The 16,515-nt window shown below is 33.3% G+C and overlaps 1 protein-coding gene and 1 long non-coding RNA gene across 5 annotated transcripts in view; one reads left to right on the top strand and one right to left on the bottom strand.

The window, feature by feature from the left end:
* LOC149948516 (serine/threonine-protein kinase Nek8-like) overlaps positions 1-16,515 on the bottom strand; it is a 260,812-nt gene that overhangs the window by 238,302 nt on the left and 5,995 nt on the right. The window lies entirely within an intron of this gene.
* Positions 3,742-4,812, top strand: LOC149948517 (uncharacterized). Of its 2 annotated transcripts, none has more exons than XR_016480523.1 (3): positions 3,742-4,336; positions 4,399-4,537; positions 4,640-4,812. It is a non-coding gene; the product is annotated as an uncharacterized LOC149948517 (long non-coding RNA). The 2 variants fall into 2 exon arrangements; XR_016480522.1 differs by having other exon boundaries at positions 4,399-4,548.

The following is a 16,515-nucleotide window of genomic DNA, read 5'->3' as shown; positions in this document are numbered from 1 at the left end:
TACGTTCTTACTACTCGAAGAGAGAAAAATTTTAACGATTGCGGCAAAGAAACTACAGGTTTTAGATAGAAATCTCCAGTCATCATGGTTTTTTAGATTTCTCCTAGTAAAAATTCTTTACATTGAGATTTTATAGCCTAAGCTCGACCTAGATTTTAAAATTTAACAATATTCCCTTTGGGAATAATTATTAATTCTGTAATACAATTAAGGTTAACTAATTATCCATATCCTTCTTAAACAAGTTTTTAAAAAATTTAATAAAAAACAATTATATTAAATTTTTAAACGATCTAGTACTTATAAAATTTCAGTTAATCTAATTAACAATTACTAAAATCACCATATATAAGAAAACCAAGCATTCTAGTTTAAACACAATATTAGTATAGAAAGTAGCATATAAAAGAAATGAAAAAACCAAAAAAGATAAGAATAATAAATGGTCAATGGGTCGTTTGAAACAGGTAATAGATCGTATGCCAGAGGAACTTCGTTTACATAAGTTTTAAACAAAAAAATTTCAAGAAGTTTTAATTATAATAATAATAGTAATAAAAGAAAATATAAAATCTAGTACAAAATGTACTATTAAAAGCAAACCCAGATAGAAAAAGATGAAAAAAAAGGCTGTATGATATAGAAAAGAAAGTTCTTTGCACCAAACCAAACATAAAATTAATAAAGCTAGTTAAAAAAGAAAAAGTAGACTATGAAGCATTAAAAAGAACCTCCACCGCATGAATTAAATTAATAAAGCTAGTTATTTTTGAAAACATATTTAAAAAACACTTAAAGTTTTTAAAAAGAAAACATTTTAAATAAAAAATATAAAACGAATAAACAAATAAAAACACAAATAAAGTTTTTTAAATAAAAAATGTCGAAGCTCTAATTCACAAAAATGAAAACTTTATAAGATTTGAGTCCTATTTAAAAAAAAATAGTTTTAGTTTTTTTAAATAAATAAATAAAATATTGTAAATACCTTGAGTCGTAGTTGTAAAATTTGGCGACGATCGTTCAAATTTGGATTTGGAGGAGATAATTTGCGACTAAATAAAAATATTTATCTTAATTATTGTAATTATTTTTTAAAATAAGTATTCCTTACTCTAAACTTGTAACTATTTTAACTTCCTGACGATACATATCTATGATAAAAAATATAACTATCAACTCTAACTCCAAACGTATAGTATATCTTGTTAGGCGAAAGTCAGATGTAATTAATAATTGTTTTTTTTTGAAAAAATGAAAGTTGTTGCAATTGAAAGAGAATTAAAAGGTCGCGTTGAAGGGTCCTACGATTTTTGTGCTGTCGAAACCATGGGATCTTATTTAAATTTTGATATATTCGCATATGTTTTCCAATTAAACGTAAAATTTCGTAAGAAAACCAGCCCTCAATGGTGGCTTGTGTATGAAAAATCCAACCATCAAACACAAAGCCCTCGTGATGACAGGTAAAATTACTAGAATGAACGTCGAATAGAAAAGTATTATTATTAATTCTTTTAGAAAAAAACAGAACTAAACACAAAGAGGGATAATTTGAAAGAGTTTTTTTATAAAGGGGCAGGCAAAAATGATTTTTTAAAGGGTTCTATTAATGTTTGAGATTCAAGAAAGACGGTTTTCATAGAGTAATTCTCCAGTCTAATTGAAATATTGTTTTTTTTTGAAAATGTTATAATTCCTAACTACGCGTAAAGCTAAATATTTGAGAGAAAAAGGGTTTATAGCGAGCGGATGAGAAATCTTACCAGAAAAAGCCAAAACTTCGCGAGAAGCCACGCGAGAACCCATGGTTTATAAAAAATTGTACAATGAAGAGAGCCTTTTATAAGAAAAATTTAGGAATATTTAATCTTATACATCCTGTTTTAACTTGTTTTAAAATCAAGTCAAATAGCAACTTTTTTATCAAATAGACCCTGCAGAAATATAATTTATCCGTTCCCTTAAATTTTATACCGGCAGAAATATATTACTTCCCATAGAATTTTAAATCAACTAACCCTGTAATTAACAAGTTTTTATATCCATAATCGATTTTTAAAGAAAAAAATATTAATAATCTTAGGGCGTTTTCTTTTTTTGTCACGGAAAATATTTGATTCAATGATAAAAAAGTGATTAAATATAAAATCCTTCAAAAAAATAATTAATAATTTTATATTTTCACACATGTTTATATTTAAATTGACATTCACAAGCAATTTTAAATACCATTTACATAGTGATAAATTATAACTAGGCTCTATCCTTGTAGTATTAAATACTTTAATATTCGAGGTTTTAGATTTAAAAAAATTAACAAAAAATTAATAAAAAATAAATTGCTTTGCAGTTGATATAAAAGGCCAACATTTTACTATTAAAATATAACAGCCTAAAATGACTTCCACAAGCGATAGTCAAATCTCCGCGAGCCAGGTAGTTTCAGTTTTTGATAGACTTGAAGAGGAGATGCTTTTAGATTCTGACGAATCGGATATAGAATTTATTCAAGAGGTCAAATATCGAAGAAATTGGTATCGAACAATCAGTAAAAGTCAAGAAAAGTGGAATTTCTTATGAAACCAAAACTCCAAGGAAGAAAGCGGGAGACAAGGGGGTATTCCTGGATGTCATTAGAATCATAAACTCAACAAACAAGCTAAAAAAACTGATTGAGCAAACGGAAGGAAAAATCGTTATTCCTCCATCGAAGATAAGTTAAAAACATTGATTAATTATTCTTAATAGTAATTAGAATAACATTTTTGACCAAGAAAAGAAATTAGAATATGTAAGACTCCAGTGATAACGATTCGGATTGTGAATTAGACTTCTCCCCTTTGAACAATTTTAATTATAAAAAGTTTTATAAAATTAGAAATTTAATTCCAAAAAAATGGCATTGCAAACAACTTGATGTTCAATTAGAATTGATAAATTTAAACGAAATCCCCACCCATTTATTTTTTACAGTATTCGAAAAGATTCTGACCGAAATTATAGAATACGTAAAAAAAGAGGCATCAGGTTTTGATTTCCTCAGATTTGCAATTCAATCGGAAAATTTAGAACATCCAATTAACATTAAATTTATTAAAATCGATCAGTTAACTGTTTCTCGAATATTTAACCATATTTCACGCATTGCTCAATCGAAAAAAGATTTCTTACTAGAGGGAGAAATTAAATTTAGTATAATTCTTTTAAAATCCCCACAAAAAATGGGTAGAAATGTTTTAGCGTTAAAAAACAGAGACATTATCGATCTTGATGCTTTTTTGAAATCTAAAACCAACTTTTACTATATAAACAATAAAGATTATTTATGCGTAGCCCGAGGAATTATAGTCGGACAAAAACTTTGTCAAATTGCTGAATACAAAAAGAAAAAACTTCCATTAACAATGGTTCTTAAAGAATATCGAGCATTAACATCCTTTCGTAGTATATTACAAACTAAAGCCGCTAAACAATTACATGAGGACGTAGGAATTGCAGAAGGAGCTGTAGAATTCGGTGATATAGCTAAATTTCAAACATTTTTAGCCCCTAAATATCAGATAATAATATTTAACGCAGCAGAAAATTTTCAGATTTATTTTAAAGGTTTTCCAACCTCCGAAAACAAAATTCTACTTGTAAAAATTGGCACGCACGTTGATTTAGCTAAAAATCTACATTCTATTTGGGGCGGCGTAGCTTCGTGCTTAGACTGTGAAAAAGGTTTTTATTCGCCACCGAAAACTACAGCTGCGCCACCTAGTCACATTGCCTAGAACTATATTTGGGTGATACGGGTAATGGCGTTATGCGAAAATGCGCGTTTTATAACATCAATTAAAACATTTTACTAACGATTTTAGCATATTTTTTAAAGCGTGTTCGAATGTTTTGTATTAACAAAGGTGTATATACGACATTTATTTATTAACTTTGAACTGTCAATAGGTATTGAATTCGTAAATATAAGTATAAATATTCGAGTTTAACAACACTATGAGTAGGCCTTGGAGAATTCATACACGGGATCAGTTTGAAAGTTTTAAAGGTATGTAGGAAATTTATTATTATCTTCACATTAGAACAAGCCCAGATTGTTCTAATTTCATAGACTAGTAGCTTCAGCATTTTGTATAATGTATAATGTATTTTAAATAATTTTATTTGGTATATTAGTGAATCGCTCCATGCTTGAAATTTTGAAGTATATTGGAGAGTAGTCTACTCTTGATCCATAGAATAAGGTGTGCGGATGCTTAAAACAAAAGTTAAAATTTGAAGTTGGTGATGGAAAACACAGCATTGAAAGTGTCCATTGTTCATGCAATAGTGGGTAAATATATTTTTTATTAAACCCCAATTCTTTAATGTAACCTGTTTTACTTATTATTCTAGAAATTCAGGCTTTTGTAAACATGCAGTAAATTGCTGGTCTATTTTATATATAAAGATACTGAGAGCTATCCTAACTTTCTGACTTTAGAAGTGGGGTAAAATGAAGGAAAAGAACTAACTGTGCCTTCGGTATTGTACGGTAATAAAATGGTTAGAGTTGCGAGGGTTAAATTTGGCTGGCTCAAAAAGGTTTATGTACTCTTATTTGGTCACTTAGCTAGTCTCAAAAATTTATTTCTAGCTTTTAGTCGGGATGAAATATTTGTGGAGAGTCCATTTGTAGCGAAGATAATATCAATTGAAGAGGCAGTGGCACAAAATAACTAAGTTGGAACGGAAGGAATCTACTGGCTAACGACTGTAGAGGCTACTATGGAAAAATTCAGCTAGGCCTTTTAATTTTTTTGTCTATTCTCTCAAGGGCTATTTTTAATTGATATTAAGAGAGACTGACAATATATGTTAAATTAGTTCCTATTTTAAATTTTGGCCAATTAGTATTTGTAGATAACAAATGAACTTAACTATTTATGTTATGAATTTTCTACTCAAAGCCATGTTAACTAAAAAGGCAAAAACAAATGTATTATAGAATTAATTCAAAGTTAAAAGCAATTAAATTCATTGAAGAAACCACTTAATTAGAAATTACAATAGAAGTGAATAAAATGTTAACATATGCAAATAAGTATTAAAAATAAAAACCATTTGAATTTACAGTATTATTTTTAATCATATTGGGATCTGCGGCAACAGCTCGAAATGTTATTAATCAACTCGAAAACGCATACCGAACCATCAGGGTGGCAAAGATAGGAAAATTGGGGTCCAATACAAAATAGAAAAATATGCCCTTTTAACGCATAATTTTGTGGGCCTCAATGTAATATTTTCCAGCGATAATGACAATCGAACGGCTTGACCTAAAATTAATTTAATTCATTAGCATTTCCTTATTTTGCAGTATATAATAAAACAGATCACCTTTAAAACGATTCACAAAACGTAGGGTCCTCTCTTTTTATTTAGTTACATTGGATTTGTAATAAGTCTACATGGTAAATTATTGCTTGGAATGGCACTGCATTTCATGCGTCTCTTGAATTCTCTTCATCTAAATGACAGTTATTATGATATATATTTAATAATATTAACTTTAAAAAGTCTATCTTTAAAATGGGCGCTGCAAATCTGTGCCCACTAACTAGGCATCTTCCCTGATTTTATATTAGTTAACCACACATTAAAAAGATTTTTGCATTTCGGAAAATTGTGAAACGATAACTCCAACGTTCTTTTCTCACCATTTACTCGAATTGTAATATTTTTAAAGGCAGTATTACTACAAAAAGGCAATTTATGCCACCTCGGCGCCTACAATCCGCCATATTAATCGTTTGTTTTGATCAACAAAGTACGCAGACCAACCAAGCTGCAGGGGTAGCGACTGTGGCGCCGCCTATACCAGTTTCGCTAGCGAATTCCACCGACCGTAGAAACAAGCACCACTACTTTGCTGTTCCAAATATTAAATGTAAAAGGTGCTTAAGTCCAAATTTTCACGAAATTTTAGAAGTTCCTTTAGTTCGATGTAAAATTTGTAATCGGTATTTAAAACAAGGTGAATGTTACAAGTATCTACATCTTAAAAATGAATCTTGCAAGCTTTTTCACAGATGTGAAAAATGTTGTATTCAATTTGAAACTTTAAAACCTCACAAATGTGAAACAGCTTGCAAGTAAAATTGAACATTCTCCTAATCAACATTATGTTAAACACTCGACCTTTAAAAAGAAACCGCGATCGTATGTTTATTTCGATATTGAAACTATAGTCGAACAGGATATACATAAACCTATCTTGTTAGTGGCACAAAGTGAAGTGTTAAATAACCCTGTTGAAACCATAGTTTTTGAAGGCCAACACTGTATAAACAACTTTCTTAATTTTTTGTTTCAACATGAAACTATTTTACTTACTGATGGGAAACGGAAAAGAAAAACGATTAAACCCAAATTTACTAATGTTATTGTAATGGCGCATAATTTGAGGTCTTTCGACGGAATGTTTATTATTTCAAAATTAATAAATCGAATAATTCCCGAGGTTATTTACGATGGAGCCAAAATTCTTACTATCTATATTAAAGGTGTAGACATTCGTTTTGTAGACTCTTTAAATTATATTAATGCACCACTAAGGTATTTTCCTAAAATGTTTTCCTTGAATTAATCGAAAGGATATTTTCCCTATGTCTTCTGGACCAAAGAGACTTTAAACTATTCAGGAAAAATTCCGGACGAAAAATATTTTGAACCCAATAAAATGAAAGAATTGGAATCCCGAGAATTTAAAACCTGGTATACACGCAAACAGCTTGAACCGTTATATTGTATTAAATCAAAATCAAGGGCGTATTGCCTTTTAGATTGTAATTTATTACGCTTAGCTATGCAGAAATTTCGCAAGTTATATAAAGACCTAATTGAAATTGATATTACGAATTATGGGGGGATTTCTCTTTCTGGGGCACTTAACAATGTTTTTATCGACATGTTTTTAGAACCGTATACACTATGCACTATCCCAGCTAATGGTTTAGCAAGTAGACAGAATCAAAGTGAGATTGCTTTGAAATATCTAGCTTGGTACGAAAAGGAAAATAATTTAATTTTGCAAACTGTTAGAAGTTTAGAAGGAGAACAGTCCGTAGGGCCATATTTTGTAGATGGTTTCTGTAAAAACCCCCTATAGCTTTTGATGTAATGGGTGATTTCTGGCACGGCTACCCAAAACATTTTTCTGGTGCTACCTTTAATCCCATTTTAGGAAAAACATTTAAAGAAATTCGCGAAAGGGAGCTAGATCGAAAATAATTTATAGAAGAAAATTTGCCAAACCACACATATATTCAATTTTTTGAATGTGAGATATTAAATTTGTTAAAACAAAATGCTGAGGCGAAGGCATTTTTCAGTAAAATTAAAATTATTCCTAAAATTAACCCTAGAGATTCCTTAGTTGGAGGACGTGTAGAAACAATTAAATTGTACAATGAAATAGATTCGTCAATTGGAGAACAAATACGATATTTTGATTTTTGCAGTCTGTACGCATTCTGTTTACAGAAAAAGGAGTTTGGTTGTAAACAAGTTAATATTATTACAAATAATTACCTCTCCGAGGGGACTTTGTACCCTAGTGGGTCTGTCTGTGGGTCTGTCTGTCAGGCCTGCGAACGCGTTCGCATTTTCAGGGCAAAGGGTAATCACTGCGTACGCAGTTTCTTAGAATCAGGGAAAAGGTTTTTCCAAAAGCGACCTCTTTTTGTCATTGGGTGTAGTATAATTTTTTAATCGGCTGGGATTTGAACCCGAGCCCTCTTGAACGACAGGTGAGAGTTCTACCGCAGAACCACGGATAAAGTTACGCTTCACTGATAATTAAAAAATCTTTCGAGGAGAGGTATATTTTGGCTTGCCAACTTGTTTTGATTATGCTCCCGACGCCTATTTTGGAATTATCAGTTGTAGAATCCTACCGCCTCGCGATCTCTACCTACCCGTTCTTCCTTTTCGTTTAAATAAGAAACTTTATTATCCTTTATGCGCAAGTTGTGTAAAAGAGAATGATGAAAAATGCAACCATACTCAGGATGAGCGAGCGCTTACAGTTGTTTTACCCTCGGTGGAAATCTACTACGCGATGAAAGAGTGTAAATATAAATTATTAGATATTTTCGAAGTGTACCACTACAAGCATACCAATAATTTTTTCAAACAATATATCGATATATTTTTCAAAGCAAAAGTTAAAAATTCAGGATTTCCACCTAATATTAAAACGTATCAAGAGCAAAAAGAATATTTAGACGCAATATACGAAGCGGATGGGGTTAGGTTACAGCCTGAAGAAATTGTTGATAACCCATCTTTAAGAACTTCCGCGAAATTGGCGCAAAATTCGTTATATGGAAGAATGGCACTAAGAATGGATAAATCAACCACTAAAATCATCCATCGCTACTCTCAATTAACCGAGATTATAGCAGACACAACGAATAAATTAACAGACTTTCATTTAATAAACCCCGACACGGCCATGGTAATGTATAAAAAAGAAAGCGAGCTGGCACCAACCTTTACAAAAGGTAACGGAATAATAGCTGCCTTTGTCACTAGTTATGGGCGTATTCATTTACATAAATTAATTAATAAGTTGGGAAAGCGACTACTTTATTTTGATACAGATGGTGTTCAATTTACACATTTACCAAACGAATGGCTACCCCCCCCCCTCAGTGGTAATTCAGGTGGGGAAATGAGCATTTCCCCAACTACTCATTTCCCCAACCAAAAATGGCCATAACTCCAACTGTTCATTTCCCCAACTAAGCATTTCCCCAACCGGTCATTTCCCCAATCGAGCATTTCGCCAACCAATTTTTTCACGAAGTTGGCGTAATGAGCAGTTGGGGAAATGAGTTGCCCATTCCCCCAACTCGCAAACCCTATGCATTTCCCCAACCGAGCATTTCGCCAACCAATTTTTTTCACGAAGTTGGCGTAATGAGCAGTTGGGGAAATGAGTTGCCCATTCCCCCAACTCGCAAGAGCCTTTGCATTTCCCCAACCGAGCATTTCGCCAATCCATTTTATTTACGAAGTTGGCGTAATGAACAGTTGGGGAAATGGGCGACTCATTTCCCCAACTCGCAAAGCCTATGCATTTCCCCAACCGAGCATTTCACCAACCAATTTTTTTTACGAAGTTGGCGTAATGAACAGTTGGGGAAATGAGTTGCCCATTCCCCCAACTCGCAAACCCTATGCATTTCCCCAACCGAGCATTTCACCAACTAATTTTTTTACGAAGTTGGCGTAATGAACAGTTGGGGAAATGGGTCGCCCATTTCCCCAACACCCCAGTTCTCAATTCTAGTAGGAAGTGGCAGAGGTAAAACGACTACAGGGTTAATCGATAACGTATCATTTTCGCACGATGTTTTCGAAAACATCTTATAGTAATAACAAAAGTAGCTACTCTTGGTAATAATAATAATAATAATTGAGCTTTCTTGGATATTCCTACTAACGAGGAGACTACCCGAGGTGATTATTACCGATTTTGTTGAAACTGGGTGGCTACGTAGACCTTATGGTAACATGAAATTACAAAAGGGAAAAGTTGCAATGGGCATTAGTTTTGCCATGGCAACCGAAAATGTTTTTGACAACACAGTATGTATAAAACGAGAAAAACGATCACTACAGGGTTAATTCCATAGAAATCTTATAAAGTAGAATCATAGAGAATAATTCCACGAAAATGAAAAATAGTGAAAATGATGTTGCCGACCAATCACTGTTTTAAGCGTTTAAAGTCCATTAGGATTTGAAAACTAAGAGTAGATAATATACAGTGTAGAATTTGTATGGGTATGATCAGGAAACTATATAGGTATATACTTGGAATGTCTAAGGTACCATTGGCATGGTGTTACGAAAGCGTGTCGAGAAAAAGGCGGCGTTTAAATGACGTCGAGTGTAAGACATATATTAACACATTTTAAATTTATTGGCTCGTGATTTGCATTGAAAAGAATGCGTGACCATGGTAACTAATAGGTGATCTTCCCGCGCAAAAAAAGGCTTATCAGAAAGTGGATTTCAAAACCCCAATTTGTTGTGATACCTAATTTCAGGTATTTATATGGTTCAAAAAGAGAAAACCAGGTAAGATAACATATAATAATCGGGACTATAAGTTTTCGTCGAATTAGGATAGCGAAGCACGAGATTTTATCTCGTGTGTTCTCCGGCTTTAAAGGGATACTGAAATCGGTAAATAACTTGCTTTCTATCGATTTCTACGTGAAAAATAAGTCTGGCGAATGGATCGGTTGCATAAGACTTTGGCGTTTCTACCAGAGATTCTCATTTTACCGGTGTTCAACTGCATTCTCGCAGAGCCACCAGTACAAGAAAACCAAGACAACCTTCCTCGTCTAAGAGAGTTCTGCACGAAATGATGTCGTGATAAGACATAACTTTATAACTTTGTTATCGTGACGAAAAATAAATCGTAATACTTTTAAAAATGTTTGGTGCTGTAAATATAAATGGCCGTTTCATTTTCATTATTCATAACCTTTTGGGGCCCCCTAGGTCTAACCCCCCCCTCCCACGGCACCACGGGGTCTGCGAGGGCAAGGTTAGTAAAAAATTTTAGAAACAGAACTGCGGACAGGTTGTCTCGTTTGGGTAGTTTTGGTTTACGCGCCGTTGATTCTGGGTCTGTTCCCAGCCTTCTACTCTAGTATGTGACGTCAGTCCGTTCCATAAAAGCTAGCCTTCCCAAAGTTGCAGTGACGTCACTCGGTTCTAGCCAATAACCTCTATATTCGGACATTAGACCCCCTCAGGGCCGTCGAGAGCGGTTCCGGGCCCCGGTAACATCTTACCTCCGAGCCCCAAAAGAGAGCGTATTTCTTAAAATATCGATGTTTCACGGAAGAAGCATAGTCAAAAAGTTTGAACCCGGGCCCCCTAAGACTGTACGGGCCCAGGTAATTTGGACCGGCTTCCCCCTCTCTTGTCGGGCCTAGACCCCCTTGTGCGGGGGCGCTATTTACGCCAACGAATATATGCATTGGAGCCTTCAAGTTATAAACACTAAACATAAAAATTAAAGTTATTTAAATAAATCTTTGTTCTAACGTTGACCAACCTAAGTAGGCACGAAGTCATAATCTCTAAAGCCCCATTTTCATGCTCGCTGGTAGCGGATAAAAATCATCAAAATTCGCATCCGCCACTCGCAAGCGTGAAAATAAAGCTAAAATATCTGTTTGAAACAGATCGACGCGGAAAGTGAAAAAGTGTATAGCTGAAGCGGAATTTTTCGATTTTTACGCGCTACCAGCGAGCATGAAAATGGGGCTTTATTGATTTTTGAAATTATATAATTAATAGACAGTTTCAGCTAACCCATTTTTAGACGTTCGCGTAAACGCCTAGAAATATGTTTGCTGAAACTGTCTATTATGTGGTTTCCGCTATAATTCCGAGATGCTTATAATCTCTTTTTGTACCCGTATTGTCTAAATTGGAAATAGAGTCAATCAACGTTTCAAAACGATTAGGACTCTTTAGGAGCAAATAACATATAAGACAGTTTTTGTAAAATTTACTAACATATTTTGGCCTCTAGTATTCGCCTAAGAGAATTGAACTCATTTTCCATGTTAGTAATTAACTCATCTATATCCAAGTCTGAATATAGAAAAAACTTTAGGTTTTTACTAGACATATAATTATTACTAACATAAAGGTTGAACATCAAAGGGCCTAAGAAGGAAGCTCCCTCCGGGGACCCCGGACAAAATTTTCCTCCGCCCTAAAAACTTGCTGAATTGTATAGGATGCTTTTTAACGCTGCTTTGAGCGGGGATTTCGCGACACGTCAACTTAGCGTGGGCACGTATTCTAGGATTGAAAATCTAACGGCAGTCATATTTTGCCGGTGATTTTAAATTTAACCACTCGTCCGATTTTAATTTTGAAAACAGATTTGGATTCATATGCCTTAGTCACATATGACTTACACAATCCCTATATAAAAATGTTTTTTTAATAAAGTGTCCCTTGGATATTAGTTGGTGAAATGCTCGGTTGGGGAAATGCATAGGGTTTGCGAGTTGGGGGAATGGGCAACTCATTTCCCCAACTGTTCATTACGCCAACTTCGTAAAAAAAATTGGTTGGCGAAATGCTCGGTTGGGGAAATGCATAGGGTTTGCGAGTTGGGGAAATGGGCGACTCATTTCCCCAACTGTTCATTACGCCAACTTCGTAAAAAAATTGGTTGGTGAAATGCTCGGTTGGGGAAATGCAAAGGCTCTTGCGAGTTGGGGGAATGGGCGACTCATTTTCCCAACTGCTCATTACGCCAACTTCTTGAAACAATTGGTTGGCGAAATGCTCGGTTGGGGAAATGCTTTGGGTTTGCGAGTTGGGGAAATGGGCGACTCATTTCCCCAACTGCTCATTACGCCAACTCTGTAAAAAAATTGGTTGGCGAAATGCTCGGTTGGGGAAATGACCGGTTGGGGAAATGCTTAGTTGGGGAAATGAGTAGTTGGGGAAATGAAAAATTGGTGAAATGGACGGTTGGAGATATGAGAAGTTGGGGAAATGAACCCCACCCATTTAGGTGAGTTAACGTGCGAGACCCCGAATACATACATAACAAAATTCGTATCTACCGGGCCCAAATCGTACAGCTTTCAAACTGGAGATAACCAGACAGTTATAAAATTAAAAGGTATAACACTCACTAGAGAAAATTCAGAAATTATTCACTTTGATGTTTTCAAACAGATGATTTTTGTACCAAATACAGAGTTTAAGGTGAAAATTCCTTTTAACGTAATAAAAGATAAGTACAACATGCTTTTACGCGTTGGCAACTTAAGTAAAACTTTCAAAAACACATTTTGTAAACGTGTATTAAAAGACAAAATCTCTAGTGTACCATAGGGTTATTTAGATTATCAAAATGAAGCATTGTAAAAGAAAATTGTCATCTTTTAATCATACGTCTAAAGAAAAAATGTTTGTAACAAAAAAACCCGCAAAACAAGTTTCCTTCAATCATATAGTTGTAGTAAATGAAATTTCTCCCGAAAATAGAATAAATACTTTATTTTTAAACAATTTAAGATTTAAACTTTTAACTTCTAAAATTGAATTTTTACTAAAAAACGGGAATTAATGTATAATTTGTGTTTATTTTTGGTGAAGGAATTATTATGTTTTATTCTTTATTCAAAATGTTATTGTTGTATGTTTTATTTTAAAACTTTATATAAGTGGTGAAGGAATGATTTTGATCAACTCTTTTAAATATTAATTTAACAATAGTCTTTCCGGTCTTATATGGCAAAAGTTCACCGTAATCTGACCTTAAAGAAATTTCTATGGTTTGTATTTGATCGTAGAGTACGGGAAAATAGTCTAAAAAATGAAATCTTTCAACTTGGGCTCGATTTTTATTTTCGTTTAATTTAATAATTCTCAACAGGGGTGTATTTGTGTGACCGGTAATTACGGGCTGTATAATATTTGTATAAACATAAATTCCGGATATTCCGTGGTTAAGATATGCGGGGTACATACCGATTTCGTTAAAAAGAGGTCTTCCAATTTGATTTGTACCGAATCCTAACATTTGTCCGAGTTTGGGTTTGTCTGTTGGAAAGGTTAAAAAACTGTTTCCACCCAAACCTTTAACGGAAACTGTCGAATCTGAATTAAAATTAAAGGTGAATTTAGCCCAGTTTTGCTGTGGTAATGAGTGTTTCATCGCAATTAAAACATCTTCAATGGTGTGATAAACACCACTTGGAATTCGACAATGGAATTTGTCTACAACATTTAGCTTGTTATTTTTACCTTGTTCGTAATCGGGGAAATCGATATCACGTTTTTGTCGTCGACTATTCTCAACTCTGTTTAAATCGTTTCGAAAAATTATAAAATTAACTGTATTATCTAATTCTTATCTAATTTGAAAGGGTCTAATGCTTTGCTTTTATAAACTGAGGAGATATAATCTATTTTGTACTCGATTTGGAAGAGGTGCGCTAGAGGTCCGAATATTTTAATTTCCAACCCACTCATTAACTCGATTTGAAAATAATATTTTTCATTTTCTTTAAAAATAAAAAATCCAGCCTTAAGAGAGACATTCGAATGAAAATATCTCTGAAGTTCATTTAAAATTTTAAAATGAAGGGATAACGGTTTAAAATTCCCGCTTGAATCCTTATCAGCCTCGTAATAATTTCGCTCAAACGTATAAGTATCATTTTCCCAATTAGGAGGTTCAATTGGAATATTTTTATTATATCTAAAATCTATAACTGAATCTTCGTCTGACATAAATTTTTCCTCATACACTTTTAAAGGATTTTGACTGCTAATCACCCCATCTTGAAATTCTGGCGCGTTTATATTAAAAATATTTGCTATGGGCCCTGTAAACGCCGCTTGTAGGTCTGGAGGAAAAGAAATTCTTAAATAATAGCCTCGATTTATTTCTTCGATTACATAATGAATTTCAAATCGATTTAAAGGGGGAAAGTTTGTGGCTTGTTGAATTTCGTTTTTTAATTGCCTATGAAAAGATAATGGAATAAGAAATCATCTCTCTCTGACCTTCAAATAGAAAAGGTTGTATAATTGACACGGAGTAAAAGGCCCAATCTTCTTGCTCAAATTGCGGTGTTTTTGTAGTTTCAATACGTATGTCGATAAAATTGGTACGCGAACTAAAAGTAATATTATTTGAATAATTATTTAACGGGCCAAATTTTTGAATACCAGTAAAATAAGTGTCTGGTGGAATTTTAAAAAGATCTGCTAATGGATTTTGAAATTTAATTTCCATCCCTACCGGTATTTCTAAATTAAAATATAAATTGTCTTCATTTTCGGACGATATCGCGGTTTTTAATCCATCAAATTGTCTCGGTTTACATCGTTCTAATAAATCACGCATAATTAAGTGTAATGTGAACGGTTGAATTTCATTATTATATTGTCTTTCTCCCTCGTACCTGCCTGCCTCAAACACAATCGCGTAACTATTCCATTGTATTGGTTTAATAGCAGGTTGAGAAGGTAGATTAATTGCTATTGGAAGAGCACTTGGTAAATTATTTTCTTCGGAAGGTTTTAAAACTTCTGGTTGTTTGACGTCTCCTATAATATTTGGAATTAAAGGTTCTGTTGGTGAAATGTTATCTAAATTTTTTTCTGGTTTCAGTTTTGGTTTTTCTTCTAAATTTAGTTCTGGCTTTAGTTTTGGTTTTTCTTCTTGTTTTATTTCTAAATTTAGTTGCGGTTTCTTTTTAATTTTTTGTTTTTTTCCTCCTGGGTTGTGATTCCAATTCTTCTACTGGAATTTGTCGTGGTAAATATTTTTGTTGAAATTTATTTACAATTAAAGCTTTTTTCACTCGCACTTCAATAAAATTTGTTGCGTAAGTTAAAGAAATAGTTTTGGCGTGATTTGAGATTGGATAATTTGAAATATAATTACTGTCAACAAAATCATTTTCTCGAAATTCCAAAACTGAAGCTAAGGGCGATGCTTGAGGTATTCTTACTTGCACATCTTTTTGTAACTGTATTTTTAATTAGGTTCGTTTTCATCTACTTTTACCGTATTTATTTGAATTTTTCCTTTAAGTGTTTTTTTGGCTTCAATACTTTTAGCAAACTCATTAAGTATATTATTTTGAAGAGATGTAGGGATAGTATTCTTATTTCGGTCTACATCACCCTCGTAACGTTTGGGTGGAATTTCAATTTTAATATAATCCCATTGAATTTCTTCGGGTGAAATAACATCTGAGACGTGCCCTACTTGGAAATGCGAATACGCCTTTGTTATATTAGAATAAGTTTCAGGTAGAATTATTTCTGCTTATGCGCAACTCCATTTTTCATTGTTAAAATTTAAAGGTTTTGATAACTGTACTTTAAAGGTAGAAGGCGTGTTTTCCGGATATATATCGGGTGACGCGTTCGAAGGTAGAAATACCACGAAACTTGACATGTTTAAAATGAGTTTAGTTGTGCAACATCTCGTTTTTATATTAATAAAAGATTTATCGTGTTATGTCGAAAAGGTTCGGAGTCGAACTTTAAACTATTTGATTTACATCCTGCAACGCTACCGATCTACCACGCTAAACCTTAACACGAAAGAGTTAAAATATCTATTTTACGTAGGAAAAAATAAGAACCATATATTTATAAAAAAACAGATTTATTCACATATTTTCAATTATTTTACAAGATTTTTCAAGATTTTCCAAAACTTCAATGGGCGTTTCAACTTCATTAGGAGTTAAAATTTGATTATTTTTACAATATTCTTGAAAAAAGATAATCGCTTCCATCTGTTCATCAGACGGCATGACAAAGTCCGGTGGAAATACAACGTTTGGTTTCATTGTTGAATTTAAACTATCTTTAGTCTTAATAGCAATCATCTTTTTTTTACGTTGAATTTTCTTTGGGGTTCCATTATCATTAACAAAGTTG

The sequence above is a fragment of the Leiobunum rupestre genome, chromosome 4 (genome assembly GCF_980474605.1).
Source record: "Leiobunum rupestre chromosome 4, qqLeiRupe1.1.hap1, whole genome shotgun sequence".
In the NCBI taxonomy this organism is placed as follows: domain Eukaryota; kingdom Metazoa; phylum Arthropoda; class Arachnida; order Opiliones; family Sclerosomatidae; genus Leiobunum; species Leiobunum rupestre.
This window is presented reverse-complemented; position numbering and strand designations above follow the sequence as displayed.